Here is a 21282-nt window from a genome sequence, read left to right on the forward strand (position 1 = left end):
TATTGCCCTATTTTAGCTACACAAAAACCAATAATTATTCCTCAAGCTATCGTTTTTGGTGATTAATTTATTCTATTCTCATATTTATCCTAAAATATAGCTAAGGTAATTTTTGCACATTTTTACAAATTTATTTAGTATTTTTAAAGCTAAATTGCATATAATTGCAATATTAGCCTATTTTAAGAATTAATTGCGCTTATAATTACAAATTTGATTCCAGTATTTTTTAACTTAATATTTATATATTATTAATAAATATAGTACCTTTAATTTGTTTTCAGAAATTATTTTACTATTTTATAAAATAAAAAGGGAAAAAGTGGCTATTTAAAATCTAGCCCTATTTATTGCAATTTTAGCCCAAATCGACCACCCCAATTAACCCAATTTCAATCTCAATTGGACCGGCCCAATTCCTAAACTACCTGCCCATGACCCGATGTAATCCAACCCGCCCGGCTCCCCAATAAATCCAGGCCGTTGATCAAAATAATCAACGGCCACAATCCCTCCATTCCTTTTTAATTTACCAAACCCCCTCAACCCTAAATCATTTCACCTAAGACACCGCCTTTGAATCCCTTCACCCCCTCAAACTCTCTCGAACCTTCTCTGAACCCTAATCGTCTCCTACCATCTCCCACCGTGAAACCCACCGGAATCCATGGCTTCTCAGGCAGTGGGAGTCCTATACTCTCCTCCTATTGCTCCTATGTGCTTGATACCTGAAGATTCGAGGCCTGACTTTGAAGGTTTTCACCCAGACCTCTATCGATTCAAGTTCTCTGGTCATCTCCGGCCTTGCTCCGGCATACTATAGTTGTTTGAGTCTGATTCCGACCTCTCCGACTCAGATCGATGACCATCTCAAAGCCTTTCTCATTTATAGGGTTCTTCTGAAGTCCTAACTCTCCGAGGTTTTCTCCGATTTCTTTAGATTCGTTGTATATCTATGCTCTCTTTGAGTTTTCAAACGATTTCCCTAACTTTTCTTTCGAAAATTACTTTTTAAAATCTTTCTTTCTGATCTAGGGTTTTCTGAAAAAATGTATAAGTGTTTCTCTTCCCCCTTTCTTTTGTGTATTTGCCTCTATTGTGATCCTGTGTTTTATCTACCACATTCTTGTATGTGTTCTGTTCTTGTATGCTCTTTTACTGGGTTTTTATACTCCGTTCTTGCATGTTCTTTTTTATTGTGTTTTATATGCTCCATGCTTGTATGTTCTTCTACCATGTTTTCCATACTATGTTCTCGTACTTTCTTCTACTATGTTCTGCTATGTTTTGCTTACTACATTTTTTCTACTGTGTTCTTAAGGTTTTGCTATTTTTCTTCTACTGAACCTTGTTTGAATATCTCCTGAAAGATCCTCTTAAGCATGCTTCTTCTACTATTCTTATCAGTATTTGCCATTATGTTCTTTGAATCACTCTACTGTGATTTCATGTTACTTTGCTATCATGTTTTCTCATGAGTTCTGTTGCTGAAGAAGCCTGTTCTTTTTCTAAAGCTTCTAAACATGATTTCGATTCAATTGCCTGCCCTCTCATCTCTGCTTTATGTTTTGCTTGAACTAGGGTTTTATTTCGAAACCCCTAATTCTTTCAGATTGACTTCGAGTCTTTGAATTGAGTTTGGACTTCTTTGTTTTCATATGACTCTATTCTTTTGCTAAGCTCTTCTATACTGGATTTTTTTACTGATTTTACAATGACACTACCGTCTTCTTTCATGCTTAACGTGTTTGTATGCTCCTTATATAAGATGAACTTTCCTCTAAAGCAATTTTTATATCTGCAATTAGTCCATACTCCCTCTGAATATGGGTCTAATTGATTCCCTCTCCATGTTTGCTAATTTCCTTTAAGTTAAAAACCTTTCCCATCTTTTGACTCGGTTCATTCATAACAAATCTCTAACCTCTGATTTCCTTGCTATTAATTGATTCTCTTTCCTTAATTGCACAACCATGTATTTCAAAATTTTGTTTTTAAATAAAACTCTTATGTATTCACCTCTAATTGCCTACATTGCACAAAGTATTCAATTAATTTCTTTCCTTAATTGGTTTATACCCGTTTGAATTTGAATCCCTTAATTAAAGTGAGTCTTGTGTAATTGATTGGCAATCAGTTCTTCAATTATTTTCTTACCTTATTTCCCCATGACTTTTACACTATAAATACACGACTCTCTAACACACAGCACACCCAATTTAACAATCCCCCACTTCACAATTCACAATCTCTTTTGAACTCTTACTCTCTTTCTTGTCTGCACTGTGGCTTTTACAAGACTACTGCATTTTCTCTATTTGTTTCTTTGAAACTGGTATGTCCTAATTTGAGTTTCAGCATCACCACAATGTGTTTACTTACAACTTTCTACATCTATGTCTACTTTATTACTTCTGCAGATTTAAATACTTAAACTAGCATGTTGTTTTCTTTTGCTTGTTTCTGCTATGAACCCCTCCTCCCTATTCCCTTTATGTGCTTTGAGTTATAGTTTAAAACATGGCAATATGCAAGTTATTGTCTATGGATTAAACTTGATCCCCTAGGGGATCCTGACCTCTAAATAATGTGTTCCAGTAGGCTTATGGGTGTGCCAGCATATCCCATTGTTGGGTTATGCCCACTAGCGTGCTCTTTACCTCTTGCAACTCCCCATTCCCTATATCCTTATGTGTACTGTTTCCCTTCCCCTTTTTTCCCCTTTAAGAATTCTGCACTTGCACTCTCTCTCTTAGTTTCTAAGTTCTGCCCCCCTCTTGTAAGCCTTGCCTTGGGATCTTGAGTTCCCTCTGAACTTGGACACTTGAGGACTGGCCCTTCCACACTGCACTATGTCCTAGTCTGGTAATGTATTTGGGGTGTAAGCACTGCCCAGAATCCATGTAAGGCTCTTAGGGAGCCCTGATACACCCCAAATGAGAGAAAGGCTTTGAAATATGATCTTTCGAGTTGGTTTACTTCATACTTCAGACAGGAAGTCTGAATCAGGCTCTCCTTGGTTGTAATTTTTTAATTTATGATGTATTTTTCTTTATTTTACTTTTCTGGGCTGTAATAACTTTGTAATAAAACTTTCGGGGTTGGCTAGTGAAAAAGAGAAGGGTAACCATGTATGCAAAGGGTAGATAACCTGACTATAGGAGCTTCTGATTTTCTGCACTTCCATACGTAGATAACATGCCTATAGGATTTTCTAATTTCGGCGTTCTCAAACGTAGATAACATGTCTATAGGATTTCTGCACTATCATGTATAGATACCATGTCTATAGGATGCATATGCATGTAGTGAATATGCCTATAGGTCCTTTCTGATTCTTGCATATCCATTTCTCTCTAGGCAAACGTGTTTATAGGTCTTAATAACCAAACGCAATCAGATGTCATGTTCATATAAAACCCAGCATTGAGATGTCATGCCTATAGGGTTTCTGCATTTTTATAATGTCTATAAAATGTGTTCTAAAGTCAACAAACGCATAGAAAGCATGCCTATAGGAGCTTTAACTGAATCTGAATCACCTCACTCGTTTATAAGTCTAAAACTAACAGTAATAATGTATTACCAATGGCAGAACTTGTGCACTTCTAAACTCGTTTTTAACTAGCAACCTTTCTTAAATCAGTACGTATTCAGTTCATATTCTTGTTTCTGAAATCTGTATATATCATGCCCATAGGCTTTCGTCTATCACTTAGGCAAACTGCAGGATAAATTTTATAAGCTGAATCAGATCTTATTAGCTACAACCAACAGGTAGGCCTGCTTTGGGCTTCTTATCTGAACTATGTAATAAATCAGTCTGCCTCAAACCTTTTAAGTTTAACTAGACCTTAAACAGTATGTGCAAGACATGCTAAACTATGTGCTTTCTTTGGTTTAAAGGAGGTCTGTCTGAGCCTTTTATTTGTTTGTATGCTTCCCCAAACTTGCTATATGTGTTTTGTTTGTCGCCTTAGTATTTTTACCTTTTGAAACCACAAATAAGCCAAACATCCCCTCCCTTTAGGATTAGTAGTCCCAAGTACCTCCGGGACTGATAGGACTGGGGCGGGTAATATCATGCAATAAGTAAACGAAACCATTCCACGCTTTAATACCTTAACGGGGTGGGAAAGGGTAGATATGGATATGATGACCATGCGATAAAATCACGCGTAAGAATGATTACCGGATGCTGTGTGGGGTGATCCATATTATTAATAAACCTAGGCCCCCCTTCCCTTTGTTTCTTTGTTTCTTTTAAATCCTTTAAACGTTTCTTCTAAATCAACTCTCTTTAATGATTTCCGACTTTGTTTATTTCAAACCTTTATGTGAAAAAATCACCTCTTATTTGAAGTCCTACTTGCCTATGTGTTATTTGTACTTAAGTCACAACAATAGTTTGGCCGGGAACCACACTAGTGGATCCTGAGGGGTGCCTAACACCTTCCCCTTGGGATAATTTCAAGCCCTTACCCAATCTCTGGTTACTTGACTCAAACCCTTATTAGTGTCCTAATGCACTTAAATCATTAGGTGGCGACTCTTCAATTTAATCCAAAACTCAATTCCCAAAAGGGAACGAGTTGTCTTCCCAAATGTCATAAACCCGATTTTCGCGGAGGAAAAAGGGGGCGCGAGCGACTCTGCTGGGGATATTCTTATAGGCTTTTACCATTTCAAACTATTACTGTGACTTTACATTTCTTATATGCCTTTATTTGTTTAATCCCTTTAAGCATTTAATTCCTTCTTCTATTAGAAAACTAACTTGTATTCTGTTTCTTTCTTCTTTTACTGCCTTCCTTTACTGCATTCCTTTATTACTATTGTAAATAACTGTAATTATTATTTTATGAACGTGCAAAATACGTGACAACTTGTTTTAATTATTGCAACTGCATTTTTTCAACATCATATTCCACTCGTGCCAAACAAAATACCATAGCAACGCTTATAATGAGTGGTTGCGCCCTTACAATATTATCACCCCGTAAATCTGGCAAAGGCATATTTGCGGTAAAACCAGTCGATCAACGGTGTAGTCGATGGTTTTTCCCTCTTGAGTTGTCCGCTCAAGGGTACCAGTCTAATACCCCATAGAGACCTTACTCTGTTTAATTGTTCATGCATCATGGTCAAACCTAGCCGAGTCAGTTATGTTGTCCGCATAATTACTCTTTAAGATAGCCTTGTCCAAAGTCCACTAGGTTTTCCCAAAACCCAAACAGACACTACCACGTTTTGTGCATTTATTTGGAGAACTAAAATGCTTTTATGCCAATTGTTGATATTAAATAGTCGAGTCCGGTGAGGGTAAGGGCCTAACCTTTTTGTCTTGCAGAAATATGAGGCACGCAGTCCCTAGATTCGGCATGGTCACCCACATCCACCCCAAACTGCTAAGCTGGTGGAAGGATCTTCATTCCAGCGATCAGACTCTTGTCCGGAAATACCTGGGAAACCTACCTTCTCCCTTGGAAATTCAACCCAACAACAAAATCATAGAAGCTGCTACCCTATTCTGGGATTGTGATAGGTCTGTGTTCCGCTTCGGAGACACTGAGATGACACCCCTGCTCGAGGAAATAGGAGGACTGGCTGGAATACCATGGGAAACGCCGGGTTTGTTAATGCCGGAAAACCGCAAAGGTAGAGGTTTTCTCCAAATGATGGGTCTAAAGAAGAATCCAGACTTGACATGTTTGAAAGAGTCGTACATTCCCTTTGACTATTTGTACGAGAGGTACGGCCACAACAAATCTTACCGTACTTATCCTGATGAGTTCACCCTTACATCATTGGGGCATATTCACCGAAGGGTCTTTGTCTTCATGTTCTGTTTCTTGGGGATGATAGTGTTTCCAATGAAGAAATCAAGAATCCATATCAGGCTAGCTATGGTCACCAAAACTCTAATGGAAGGAATTGAAGGACAACCGTTCAGTGTTGTGCCAATGATCATTCCAGAGATATACCGAGCCCTAGAAAGGTGTCAACAGGGAGCCAAAAATTTCGAGGGTTGTAATCTTCTACTTCAACTGTGGCTCATGGAACATCTCCAAAAGGGTGAGTACCGACAGGAAATCCATCGAAGGGACTGGGACAATCATAAATCCTTTCATCACCCAAAGAGAATGAATCACATGCCCAACATGTTCGCCCAACCGGAGAATGCTAGAGAATGGGTCGAACTCTTTGATAATTTGACTGAAGACCGGGTACAATGGATGTTCGAGTGGTTCCCTACTGAAGAATTCATCGTTCGATCCAGGGATGCGCCATTTCTGATACTGATCGGTTTGAGGGGAACCTACCCTTATGTCCCTCTCCGAGTTATGAGACAGGCTGGTAGGAAGCAGGTTATACTAAGGGTTGACAAGATGAGTCATTTCCAGGCTGACTTCCAGGCTGGCGATAGTCCGTACAGGTGCCAGGCTCAGCATATGTGGCACTGCAAAATTTTCTTGGGAAAGGACACCATCGAACCGGACCGATACCATGCTGGTTGTACCCCACACTACTCAGACTGGCTGGAGGACAATCACAATGGTCTGGGTCAACCCGGGTTTGTTCGAGGTCACAGGATCATCGATGAAAAGGCCGAAGCACAGGTTAAGTACAACCAACTGCGCAAGAGGATTCGGAAATGTGAAAGTGAGCACCGGGAGATACAGGAAGCCAATCAAAAACTAATTGAAGGGTGGAAGGATATGGCTGTCAATGCCAACAAACGATTGGTCTATTTGGAGCGAGGTATAGTAGAATTGGAAAAGAAAGTTCTAAATAGGGTCGAAGACTGCCGGACTGCTGAAGGAAATGAAGGCGGACATCTGGCCAGAGCTTACTGGCTACTAGGACTGCGCAAGCTAGGGAAGCTGTTCGATGGAGCCAATGATGCCGAGTCTGGGGAAGGTCCCTCGGGGACCAAATAGATAGGAATTTCCATTTTCGCTTTATGTAATAAGGCCAATGGCCATTAGTGATTTTTATTTTCTTGTTATTTAGTGTCGTTTTGGGATTCGTCTACCTTTTATCAATGAAATGAGGCATTTAGCATTCTAAGTTCTCCAAATTAACTTGTCGCTAGGCCTACCTCGGGCTCAACGAGGTCCCCAAAATTAAGGCGCGCTTTATATTTCAGCACTACGTGTTTAAATATTGCAACATTTTTCTAATGATCCTCACTGACTTGTTACCTTTTTATTTTTACTTTTGTTTATTCCCCTCCCCAAAGGTTAGTTCGTGAACTCTGGCAACATCATCATATTTCCGAGATCCAGGGGCCCTCCACCTACTCCTCCTCCCAGTCATGTCAGACACAAAAACAAAGGAAAAATGGAAGATTCGAACAACTCAGCTGAACGGGTAGAGGTCGCTCATGGTACTATGGTCCCCAAGGAAAATGGATCCCAACTAGAACAAAAGCTGTTGAAGTTTCAGGAAGAACTTGATCAAGTCCGGAATCTGGCAAATCTGTCATTTTCCCTCACCACTCCAGAGGTTACTTTCCCAAATACTCAGAATCCTGTACCTCCGCGAAACATCCCAAAGCAACAAAATTATCCCATTCCTCACCACCACTGCAATACTTGCCATACCTCAAATAACACCCCACTGCTCATCCCAGAACTCCAGAACTCCACAAATGACCACTGCCACACCCAACATAATACCCCCATCTACATGGAGACTATGCCACACTCCACCCAGCCCATCTCAAGCACACCCGAGTCCGATGATAAGGACTTTCTCATCAGAAATCTGGCCGAAGAGCTTAAAAAGTTGACTAGCAGGATTCAAGGCGTTAAAGGTAGTAAGGGAATTGAGGGGCTAAACTATGAAGATCTTTGCATACAGCCCGATGTCGAACTGCCCGAGGGGTACAAACCTCCCAAGGTCGAGATGTTTGATGGTACAGGGGATCCAAGGGTACACTTGAGAACATACTGTGACAAGCTGGTCGGAGTAGGAAGAGACGAGAAAATCTGCATGAAGCTTTTTATGAGGAGCCATAAGGGAGACGCTTTATCTTGGTACATTAGCCAAGATCCGAAGAAGTGGTCAAGCTGGGTAAGCATGGCGTCTGATTTTATGGACAGATTCAGGTTCAACACAGAGAATGCACCAGATGTGTTATATATTCAAAACTTGAAGAAGAAACCCACAGAGACCTTCCGTGAGTATGCTACTTGATGGAGATCAGAAGCTGCTAATGTTAGGCCTGCTTTGGAAGAAAAGCAAATGAACAAATTCTTCGTTCGGGCCCAAGACCCACAGTATTATGAGAGGCTGATGCTAATCGAGAATCATAAATTTTCTGATATCATCAAGCTAGGAGAAAGGATCGAGGAAGGCATCAAGAGTGGTATGGTTATGAACTTTGAAGCATTGCAGGCTACCAATAAGGTTTTACAATCTGGTGGTACGTCTAAGAAAAGGGACGTAGGTGCTGTAATGGTTGCACAGACGACCAAATCCCCTATCAAATACCAAACCTATCCAATGCCTCCACCCACATATCAGCCTACCCCGAACTACCAAGCACCCTCACCCTCTTACGAAACTCCACCACTCACTTATCAATCACCTCCCGCATATCAGCCCACTTTACCCAAATACTCCCAACCAGCACATGTTTACCAAGCCTACAACACCCAACCATCCCACTATCAATCACCTCCCCCATGTCAAAACTTCCCTAGACCTCGACCAAATTTCGACCGCAGACCTCCCAAACAGTATACCGCCATTGCTGAACCAATTGACCAGTTGTACGAAAGGCTCAAAGCTGCTGGTTATGTCACCCCTATCCCTGCTATAACACCTGAAAACCCTTCTCAGTGGGTCAATCCAAATAAATCCTGTGCATACCATTCCGGCATGAAAGGACATACCATTGATGAATGCCGCTCTTTGAAGGATAAGATCCAGACTTTGATTGATAACAAGATCATTGTAGCAAAGGAACCTGCTCCGAATGTCCGCAATAACCCTCTGCCAGACCACAAGAGTGGAGGTGTTCACATGATCGAGATAGAGGACGACTGGGACCCCAAGGGATCAATTGGTTTAATCACAGAAGGCGACGATCCAAAGAAGCCAGTAGTCACCCTTAATCCGATTGTGGTCTAGATTCAGCCTTCTGGGGATGCCGAGGTAAACATGTCCATGAACTCGAGTTTGAAGCGCCATCCTCTGCAAAGACGCCAGCGCCGATTGAAGTTGAGTTTATGTCGCCAGCAAACGCGCCTACACCCTTTGAAGTTGCAGTTTTACCGCCTAAGGGGCCTGCTCCGTTCGGGGTAAAGATAGCCACACCAATTCCAGTGGCAATGTCAGCCATAACACCGTTCCATACAAAGGCTATACCATGGGACTACACAGCCGAGGCCAGAAGAAAGGGGAAGGTCAAGTTCGGGGAAGCCGTTGCGGCACAGGGTATGACAAGAACCGGCAGGGTTTATACCCCGGAACATTTGGCTGAGTCAAGCAAGCAGGCCTCTAGTCGGCCAACCATCACTGAAACTGGGCCCGACGATCTCTGGAGAAAGATACAAGCCAAAGAATACTCAGTCATTGATCAGCTGAACAAAACACCGGCACAGATTTCTATCCTTGCTTTGCTACAAAGTTCCGATGCACACAAAAATGCCTTGCTAAGAGTGCTGAGTGAGGCATATGTACCAAGTAACATCACCGGCGGAGAGATGGCTAACATGGTAGGCCAAGTATTGGAAAGTCACAAGATCACTTTTCATGAAGATGAGCTGCCACCGGAGGGATTGAGTCACAACAAGGCATTACACATCACCGTGCAGTGCGAAGATTATTTTATCACCAGGATCCTGATTGACGGAGGGTCCAGTCTCAACATTTGTCCGTTGGTAACACTCAGGATATTGAGAAAAGGGCTGCATGAGATCAAGGACGGGGTCATCAACATCAAAGCTTTCGACGGTTCTCAAAGGTCCACAATTGGGGAAATTAGCTTGTGTTTGCAAATGGGGCCTACCTGGTTCGATGTTTACTTTCAAGTGATAGACGTGCTAACGTCTTACAATTTGTTGTTGGGACGACCATGGATTCATGCCGCTGGGGCTGTAGCATCAACACTACATCAGGTAGTGAAGTTTGAGTGGAACCACCAAGAGGTGATCATTCACGGCGACAGTAGAAATCCCATATACAGTCGCCAGACTATCCCAGCAATAGGAGGCAGAAGAAGGATAGGCGGGGAAACTTACCACCATATCGAGCGAGTCAATGTCGTTGATAAGGATAAATGGCGGGACAACAAAATTGAAAGCATACTAAACTGGAGCGGATATGAACCTGGCAAGGGACTTGGCAAGAATCTCTAAGGAATCACTAAGCCCATCAAGCTCAAGAAACATGGCACCACCTTCAGGTTGGGATATGAGTATACTTGGGAGGAATTCAACCATAAGTCGCCACCATGGCGCGGTCCTTACTATCCTTTGGAGCAGCCAATACCCCGTTTGGAGCAGACTTTCCAGCCGGCCGAGGTTATCTACAGGTCAGAAGAAGAAGAAGCACTGGCAGCAGTGAGGAATTTGTTCCTGGAAGACGATGATATGGATTGTTATGTCATTTTCGAGGAGGAGGGGGAGGAAGGCCCTTCTATACAGGCTGTAAGCAGAGGAGCATGCCTCAATAACTGGACTATCAGAACCACCAAAGCCCGGCAAGCCTCGGGGTAGCAAGGCTGAACAAGCATTATGCACTATCTTTTATTTTACTAGTTGACTTTCCTTTCGCATTTTTTATTTTTGCAAGAAAGAGCTCAAATGTTCAAAAATAGTTATGGAATTTATCAAACATTTCGGTTTTCTTATAAATCTTACTCTTATTATTTTCTCTCATTACTTTACTTATACAACATTACTATTACTTATCTTGATGAAGCAATGACTGTGACATGCAACGAGACAACGGAACAAACGGACATAGAGTCAGAGGAAGACGATATACCGAAAGAGATTGTTTAAGAGGTTGAGAATTTTGAGAACAGATCTAAGTCCAACCTGGACGAGACTGAGATTGTTAACCTAGGAGATGCAAAAAATATCAAAGAAACACGAATCAGCGTTCATTTGTCACCATCAGAAAAGGAAGAATACACAGAGTTTTTAAGAGAATATGAGGACATATTCGCCTGGTCGTACGACGACATGACTGGTCTGAGTACATCTATTGTTGCTCACAAATTGCCAACCGATCCAACATGCCCGCCAGTAAAACAGAAGCTCAGAAAGTTCAAGCCAGATATGAGTCTGAAAATCAAGGAAGAAGTCACTAAGCAGGTCAAAGCTAAGGTTCTCAGGGTAGTAGAGTATCCAACATGGTTAGCCAACATTGTGCCAGTACCAAAGAAGGACGGGAAGGTTAGAGTCTGTGTCAACTACCGTGATCTCAACCAGGCCAGTCCGAAAGACGACTTCCCCTTGCCGAACATACACATCCCGATTGACAATTGCGCCAAGCATGAATTGCAATCATTCGTGGATTGTTTCGCTGGTTATCATCAGATCTGGATGGATGAAGAAGATGCTGAGAAAACGGCTTTCATTACGCCGTGGGGAATGTACTGCTACAAGATGATGTTGTTTGGTTTAAACAAAGCAGGGGCGACCTACATGAGGGCCATGACTACCATTTTCCATGATATGATACACAAGGAGATCGAAGCATATGTATATGATGTCATCATCAAGTCCAAGAAAGGCATTGATCACATGGGAGATCTGAGGAAGTTTTTCAACAGACTGAGAAGGTATAACCTGAAACTGAATCCCGCAAAGTGTGCATTCGGGGTTCCAGCTGGAAAATTGCTTGGGTTTATTGTGAGTCGCCGGGGAATAGAACTGGATCCATCAAAGATCGAAGCCATTCAAGAATTTCCACCGCCAAGGAACAAGAAAGACGTGATGAGCTTCTTGGGGAGACTTAACTACATCAGCCGGTTCATAGCACAATCTAAAGCTATCTGTGAGCCAATCTTCAAGATGTTGAAAAAGGATGCCGCCACCGAATGGACCGACGAATGCCAGAAAGCTTTCGACAGAATCAAGGAATACTTGTCAATGCCACCAGTCTTGGTCCCGCCTGAACCAGGTAGACCTTTGCTACTTTACATCGCAGTGTTAGATGGTGCCTTCGGTTGCGTCCTGGGGCAGCATAACGAGACAGGAAAGAAAGAACATACCATTTCCTTCTGTGCCTATACTACATATCTCATATCAAGGATGGATCCTTTGAAGTACATCTTTCAGAAGCCCATGCCCACTGGCAAGATCGCCAAGTGGCAGATCCTGCTGAGTGAATTCGACATTGTCTACGTAACTCAGAAAGCGATCAAGGGACAGGCACTAGCAGATCACCTGGCCGAAAACCCCGTGGATGGAGAATACGAACCCCTAAAAACGTATTTTCCTGACGAAGAGGTATCATTCATAGGAGAAGATATTGCAGAATCCTATGACGGGTGGAGAATGTTTTTCGATGGAGCAGCAAATTTCAAAGGAGTTGGCATAGGGGCAGTCCTAGTATCAGAAACCGGTCAGCATTATCCGGTGTCCGCCAAACTCAGGTTTCCGTGCACCAACAATATGGCCGACTACGAAGCCTGCATCTTAGGGATCAAGATGGCTATTGACATGAACATCCAAAAGTTGCTAATAATTGGGGACTCAGACCTACTTATACATCAGATACGAGGAGAATGGGCGACCAAGAATTCCAAGATACTCCCTTATCTGCACCATGTGCAGGAGTTCAGAAAGAGGTTCATAAAGACAGAGTTCCAGCATGTTCCCAGAGTCCAGAATGAGTTTGCCGATGCATTGGCTACCCTATCGTCCATGATACAGTACCCAGATACAAACTTCATTGATCCTATTCCTGTGAAAATCCATAATCAGCCAGCTTATTGTGCTCATGTCGAAGAAAAAGCAAATGGAAAACCTTGGTTTCATGACATCAAGGAATATTTGGCAAAAGGAGAGTACCCAGAGCTTGCAAATGCTACTCAAAAGCGCACACTTCGAAGGTTGTCCAACAATTAGCGGAGGAATCCTATATAGGAGGACTCCTGATTTGGGATTATTAAGATGTGTCGACGCAAAGGAAGCATCCAAACTTCTAGAAGAAATCCACGCCGGGACCTGTGGTCCGCATATGAACGGCTTTGTCCTAGCCAAGAAGATACTCCGTGCTGGTTACTTTTGGATGACCATGGAGAAAGACTACATCCAGTACGTCCGAAAACGCCACTGTTGCCAGATACATGCAGACATGATAAAGGTACCTCCAAATGAGCTTAACGCAACAAGCTCACCATGGCCTTTCGCCGCTTTGGGAATGGATGTTATTGGTCCAATCGAGCCGGCCACTTCCAACGGGCATATATTCATCCTAGTGGCAATTGAGTACTTTACCAAATGGGTCGAAGCAACATCCTACAGAGCAGTGACCAAGAAAGTCATGGCAGACTTTGTCCGCGACCGCATCATTTGTCGATTCGGGATTCCAGAATCAACCATCACTGATAATGGCTCCAACCTCAATAGTGACTTGATGAGAGTTATATGTGAAACTTTCAAAATCAGGCACAAGAATTCTACAGCCTACAGAGCTCAGATGAACGGGGCAGTAGAAGCCGCCAATAAGAACATCAAGAAGATACTAAGGAAAATGATGGAGAAGCATAAGCAGTGGCACGAGAAGCTATCATTTGCTTTACTAGGGTACCGCACCACAGTCCGCACATCAACTGGGGCAACTCCCTATATGCTGGTTTATGGTACAGAAGCCGTCATTCCCGCCGAAGTAGAAATTCCCTCCTTAAGGATCATACAAGAAGCTGAGCTCGACGACGTAGAATGGGTGAGAAACAGCTACGAGCAGTTGGCTCTTATAGATGGGAAGAGAATGAATGCAGTTTGCCACAGTTAGCTTTTTCAGAACAGAATGTCCAGAGCTTTCAACAAGAGAGTCAAACCAAGACGGTTCACACCGGGTCAGTTGGTGTTAAAGAAAATTTTCCCGCATCACAAAGGGAAATTCTCTCCCAATTGGCAGGGTCCATACATGGTTCATCGGGTTCTGACAGGAGGAGCCCTTATACTTGCAGAAATGGACGACGAAGTTTGGCCAAAACCAATCAATTTAGATGCAGTCAAGCGCTACTATGTGTAACTTCATGCTTTTCCTATATGATGTAATTTGAACTACGTCTGACCTGATTCCCGTTTAAGAGGGGATACGTAGGCAGCCTTATGGGTTCGGTCACAATTCAATAAAATTCTCATTTCCTCGCAATTGGAAACTGGGGCAGAATTTTGAGAAGGACCCTCAAAATTCCGAAGTAACTACAGCTGATCATCGCAAGCAACCGTCAGAAGTAGCAGCCCAATAAACTGGGGCAGAATTTTAAGGAGGACCCTCAAAATTCCGAAGCAAGAGAGGTTGCACTTTCCTGAACCACGTCACAGTCGTCGGTTCATCTAAAAACTATTTCTTAAATATATACTTATGTCATATCTTTAACAAACTCATGCATGTTTATTATCGAAATTGCTTTGTTTAGCAACGCTACCCCCTATGATACGCACAGTATCACCAAAACAGAGCCAATCAGGTCAAGCAAAGTCAGCGGGGACACGAACTAACCTTTCCCCTTTACAAACTCACGATTTTTCTTTGGATGCAGGCACCCAAGTCACAAAATCATCAAATATATTATGCAATCATACTATACAACTCTCAGAACCGTCACACCTATTCGCATTTGCTATCCGCACACAATATCCCCAGCAGCCATAATATCACATCAGCTATCAGCTATCAACTAAGAAATTTTTATTACTATTCACCTTTTATCTCTTGCATAAGGATACCATTCTGCCTTCCGAGACTAAGCTCTGTCTCCATCTGCATTTCCTGCATTGCATAAAGCTACCATTCTGCCTTCCGAGACTAAGCTCTGTCTCCATCTGCATTTCTTGCATTGCATAAGGCTACCATTCCGCCTTCCGAGACTAAGCACTGTCTCCATCTGCATTTCTGCATTGCATAAGGCTACCGTTCTACCTTCCGAGGTTAAGCTCTACCTCCATCTACATGGCTGAAATATCGCCACCTTTATTTACATCTTGCATCGGCTGAAATATCGCTATTTTACTTACGTTTTGCATGGCTGAAATATTGCCACCTTTATTTACGTCTCGCATCGGCTGAAAAATTGCCACTTCATTTAAATCCTGCATCGGCTGAAAGATCGCCATTTTACTTACATTTTGCATGGCTGAAATATCGCCACCTTTACATCTTGCATCGGCTGAAATATCGCCATTTTACTTACGTTTTGCATGGCTGAAATATCGCCACCTTTACTTACGTCTTGCATCGGCTGAAAAATCGCCACTTCATTTAAATCCTGCATCGGCTAAAAGATTGCCATTTTACTTACATTTTTTGCATGGCTGAAATAGCGCCACCTTCATTTAAATCTTGCATGGCTGAAAGATTGCCACTTTTATTTACGTCTCGCATCGGCTGAAAGATCGCCACTTTATTTACGTTTTCATGGGTTGAAAGATCGCCACTTTATTTACGTTTTCATGGGCTGAAAGATCGCCACACCATTTTATCTTTTGCATATCATTATTCAAAGGCATCATAGCTCGGAGGCATCATTCTCATAGCCCGAGAGCATCATTTCATGGCCTGCGAATCCTCTATCATACGCTTCATGGCCCAGGACGTCATGGTCTGACGACGTCATCCTAACCGTCCAAAGACAGCATTCATGGTCCGACGGGGAACCTGCATCATGTTTAAATTTTTCGCACAATATACACTTGTATTGCTTATTTGCAGGTGAACCGGCGAGCAACGGTCGTCTCAGCAGAAGCGATCCCGCTCCAGTTCCCGCAGCCCTATTATGCTTTAACCATCCATCCCAACCTAAATATCGCATCCGTTCTTGAAAGATCTCCATCGGCATATCCCTCCGACGGATCCTGAACTACATGTGGCCTGATTCCTGTAAGACCAGGGATATATAGGCAGCTCAGAAAACAGAGCACGGTCAAATTCTTCAAACCATTTCGTTAGGTCAAATTGGACATCATGTCTTTACCCGACAACTCTTTCATCCTTCCCGAGTAAAGAGGGGCAGCTTGTCACGACCCATTTTCACAACAGGTCATGAGGGCGCCCGACACCCTTTTCAGGCAAGCCAATTGCGGAAACACTTCTAAAATACTTAAGTTGCTTTTAATTAGAATAAGTGAAATAAACACTCAATTTGGAATTTTAAAACCAGAAGAGTTGAATACTGTAATAATAAAATTACACAACCCCAAAATAATCGTCTACCAAAGTGTGTGCCAGAATCTAGTGTCACAAGCTACGAGCAACTAGTAGAATATACATCCAAAAGAATATCACACTACCCTACTGTCTGGATCCAAATAGATAGAAAATAATAATACAAAAAAAAGACTTCTTCGGCTGCGGATCGACATAGACGGAAAGCAGCTCACCGTAGAAGTCCCAAATCCGCTCACGAATGCGCACCAGAGTGATAACCAGATCCACCTGCCTCAAACCCTGTACAGTTAGGTACAGAAGCGTAGCATGAGTACATAAACAATATGTACCCAGTAAGTATCCCGTCTAATCTCAAAGAAGTAGAGACGAGAGGTCGACTCGATACTTACTATGGTTAAGTAAAATGAGAAGAATTTATAATAAGCAGTAATAACTCAGTTTATAGGAATTAGCAAGTACAAAACATCAATTCTTCCTTTAAGTTGTCATTACGAGTGTCCATCTATACATGAAAGCAAATATGAGGCCTAACCAACATAAAAAGGGTCACATAAGTCATGCGCATATAATCACCGAGGAACGTACGGCCCGATCCAGCATAAAAAAATAGTAAATTGTGCACTGCCGAGGGCCGAACGGCTCGAACAATAGATGCATCTATTACCCCGCTCGCGAATCAACCGTGCGTCGCGGTCAAATAGAAATAAACTCATTGCCACGCAATAACAACAATCACTACACATATGAGGGTGACCGTGCATAGAAATGCCAATTATTTCTTTTTAAGAGCCAAATAGGTTAATGGTCGTTTCTAATTTCATTCTTCTTAATCACAAGAGTTCATTAAATCCCAGATAATCAACTATACTAGAATATCACGTAAAGCATGCTCATGGGTCCCAAACTACCCGAACTTAGCATAATAGCCGCTATGCACGGACTCTCATCACCTAGTACGTACGTAGCCCCCGAATACAACGACCAATAATTCAATTATTATACCTATGGGGACAATTCCCTCTTACAAGGTTAGAAAGGAGACTCACCTCGTTCCAAAGCGCACTTCCAATATCAAGAACAAGCCCAAGCCCTTAATTCGGAGCCGAACGATCGCAAACTAGTTAAAATAACTAAGAACTAGTCAATAAAGGCTTACAAGGTCGAATTCTAACTATTTAAGTAATTTCCCAACCTTTTCCACGAGTTTCCTAAATTTCGACCCCGGGCCCACGTGCCCGGATTCCGATATTTTTCAAAGGAAATTGTTCTCTACAACCTAAGGATCAATAATATATCATTTCTAGCTCATTACATAGTAAATTACATGATTAAATCTTAGTTTTATTGAAACCCTAGTTCTAGCTCTAACTCTTTGATTTTATCTAACCTTTAGTGTCTAATCTACCTAATATACATGTATTTAAACTAAGGATGAATGGGGATTACTTACCTTACAATGCTATGTTGAAACCCTCTCTTTGGAATCACCAAAATCGCCCAAGTGTGGAGTTGTGTATGGAACAAATGACTTTGAGTTCGGGTTAAATGAACTCTCTGCACCCCAGCGGTTTCCGCTTCTGCGGTACCATGACCGCTTCTGCGGAAATCGCCTCTGCGGAAAAAGGTCCGCTTTTGCGGAAATGGCCCAAGAAGCCTGGACCGCTTCTACGGTCAGGTGCCCGCTTATGCGGGTCCGCTTCTGCGGATGTCGGGTCGCTTCTGCGGATTTGGGCCTACGGAGCTGGACCGCTTCTGCGGTCTGGGGGCCGCTTAAGTGGGACCGCTTCTGCGGTCTTTGGGCCGCTTCTGCGGTTTCCCCTTGGCCTGGCCCTTTTCGCATTTGCGATGTACTGACCGCATCTGCGGTACCGCTTCTGCGGTCCAAGAACCGGAGATGCGGTTATGACAGAAGCAGCAATTGAAGGTTGTTTTTCTTAAATTTTCTACTTCGCTCGAACCTCGCTCGTTTAACGCTCGGGGCTCCCGAGCCCTGCCCGAACATACCGACAAGTCTGAAATCACGAGGCGGACCTACTCGAACCGTCGGAACTCCCAAAACAACGCTAAATCTTGGAATCACCCCCTAAAACCAAATGAATCAAACTATTGAATCTTAAAGTTCTTAATTCTCCTCTAACGGGTCAAAACGCCCTTAAACTACTCGGATTGACACCAAATTTTACGGGCAAGTCTTAAACAACATTACGGGCCCGTACCAAGCATCGGAACCAAAATCCGAGCCCGATACCTAGGGAATCAATGATTACTTAGTTTCATTAATTCCTTAAAATTTTAATTAAACAATTTTAGATAAAAATTCATTACTCGGGCTAGGGACCTCGGAATTCGATTCCGGACATACGCCCAGGTCCCATAGTTTCCCACGGACCCTCAGAAATTGCCAAATCACGAATCCGGGTCCGTATTCCCAAAATGTTGTCCGAAGTCAAACTTGGTCTTTTTAAGAAAATCTTAAAGAAGCAAATGGGCATATTTTTACTCAAACTCTTCCAACTCCCAAACCGATCACCCCCGCAAGTCGTAAATTAGCTAAAGCAAGCACGGGAGGCTTTATTTAGGGGAACAGGGTTCGAAAAGGTAAAACGACCGGTCGGGTCGTTACATTCTCCACCTCTTAGACAAACGTTCGTCCTTGAACGGACATAGAAAAGTATCTGGACTACTGAACAAGTGGGGATATCTGCTCCGCATGTCCTCCTCGGACTCCCAGGTCGCCTCCTCGACCGGTTGGCCCCTCCACTGGACTCTCACTGCAGAAATCTTCTTGGACCTCAACTGGCGATCTTGTCTATCAATAATGGCAACTGGCTCCTCCTCATAGCCCAAACTCTCATCTAACTGAATGGTGCTGAAGTCCAACACGTGGGATAGGTCGGCATGATACTTCCGAAGCATCGAAACATGAAAAACTGGGTGAACTCCCGATAAACTAGGGGGTAAAGCAAGCTCATAAGCAACTTTCCCAACTCGTCTCAACACCTCAAAGGGGCCAATAAACCTGGGGCTCAACTTGCCTTTCTTCCCAAACCTCATAATGCCCTTCATGGGCGAGACTTTCAAGAGAACCTTCTCGCCAACCATAAATGATACATCCCGCGCCTTCTGGTCCGCGTAGCTCTTTTGCCTGGACTGAGCGGTGTGAAGCCTCTCCTGAATCAACTTCACCTTATCCAAGGCATCCTGTACCAAAACTGTGCCAAGTAACTTAGCCTCTCCAGGCTCAAACCACCCGATCGGAGAACGACATCGTCGACCATATAAAGCCTCATATGGGGCCATCTCTATGCTGGAATGATAGCTGTTGTTGTATGCGAACTCTGCTAGAGCCAAGAACTGATCCCACTGCCCTCCAAAATCAATCGCACATGCCCTAAGCATATCCTCCAAAATCTGCACCGTCCGCTCCGACTGTCCGCCAGTCTGAGGATGGAATGCTGTGCTAAGCTCTACACGAGTCCCCAACTCACTCTGCACGGCTCTCCAGAAATGGGAAGTGAACTGAGGACCTCTGTCTGATATGATGGACACCGGCACACCATGCAATCGGACTATCTCCCGGATATAAATCTTAGCATACCTCTCCGTTGTATAAGTAGTCGCCACTGGAATGAAACGGGCCAACTTGGTCAATCTATCTACAATGACCCACACAGAATCAACCTTCCGCAAAGTCCGCGGTAACCCAACTAAGAAGTCCATGGTGATGCGTTCCCACTTCCACTCTGGTATGGGCATATGCTGAAGTAGGCCACCTGGCCTCTGATGTTCATACTTGACCTGCTGGCAATTCAAACACTTAGTCACATACTTCACTATGTCATTCTTCATCCCCCGCCACCAGTAATGTTGCCTCAAATCACGATACATCTTCGTGACTCCCGGGTGAATAGAATACCGCGAACTGTGCGCCTCTTCTAGGATCCTCTCCCTCAGACCATCAACATTAGGAACACATAGACGACCCTGGAGTCGCAGAACACCATCCTCGCCCATAGAAACCTCCTTGGCTCCTCCCTGAAGTACCGTCTCTCTGAGAACCGCCAAATATGGATCATCATACTGTCGGGCCTTAATCTCCCCCATTAACGAGGACTGAGCAACCACACATGCTAGAAATCGGCTGGACTCTAAAATGTCCAACCTCACAAGCCTATTAGCCAAGGACTGAACGTCCAAGGCTAGTGGCCTCTCCTCTGCTGGAATGAATGCTAGGCTACCCATGCTCTCCGCCTTCCTGCTCAGGGCATCCGCGACCACATTCGCCTTGCCCGGATGATAAAGAATGGTAATGTCATAATCCTTCAGCAACTCAAGCCACTTGCGCTGTCTCAAATTGAGATCCCTCTGCTTGAACAAATGCTGTAAGCTGCGGTGATCGGTGTAAACCTCACAAGGCACCCCATACAAATAGTGCCTCCATATCTTAAGAGCATGAACAATCGCCGTCAACTCCAGATCGTGCACAGGGTAATTTTTCTCATGAATCTTCAGCTGACGTGAGGCATATGCAATAACTCTCCCCTCATGCATCAACACACATCCCAAACCAACGCGTGAGGCATCGCAATACACAGTATACATCCCCATACCGGAAGGCAATACAAGAACTGGTGCCGTAGTCAAAGCTGCCTTGAGCTTCTGAAAGCTCTCCTCGCAATCATCGGACCAAATGAATGGGGCACCTTTCTGGGTCAGTTTAGTCAAGGGTGAGGCAATGGATGAAAAACCCTGCACAAATCGCCGGTAATAACCCGCTAATCCCAGGAAACTCCTGATCTCGGTCACTGAAGTGGGTCGTGGCCAACTCTGAACTGCCTCAATCTTCTTGGGATCTACCTTAATACCCTCTCCGGACACAATATGCCCCAAGAATGCCACTGACTCAAGCCAAAACTC

This window comes from Nicotiana attenuata, chromosome 1, assembly GCF_001879085.1.
Source record: "Nicotiana attenuata strain UT chromosome 1, NIATTr2, whole genome shotgun sequence".
Classification (NCBI taxonomy): domain Eukaryota; kingdom Viridiplantae; phylum Streptophyta; class Magnoliopsida; order Solanales; family Solanaceae; genus Nicotiana; species Nicotiana attenuata.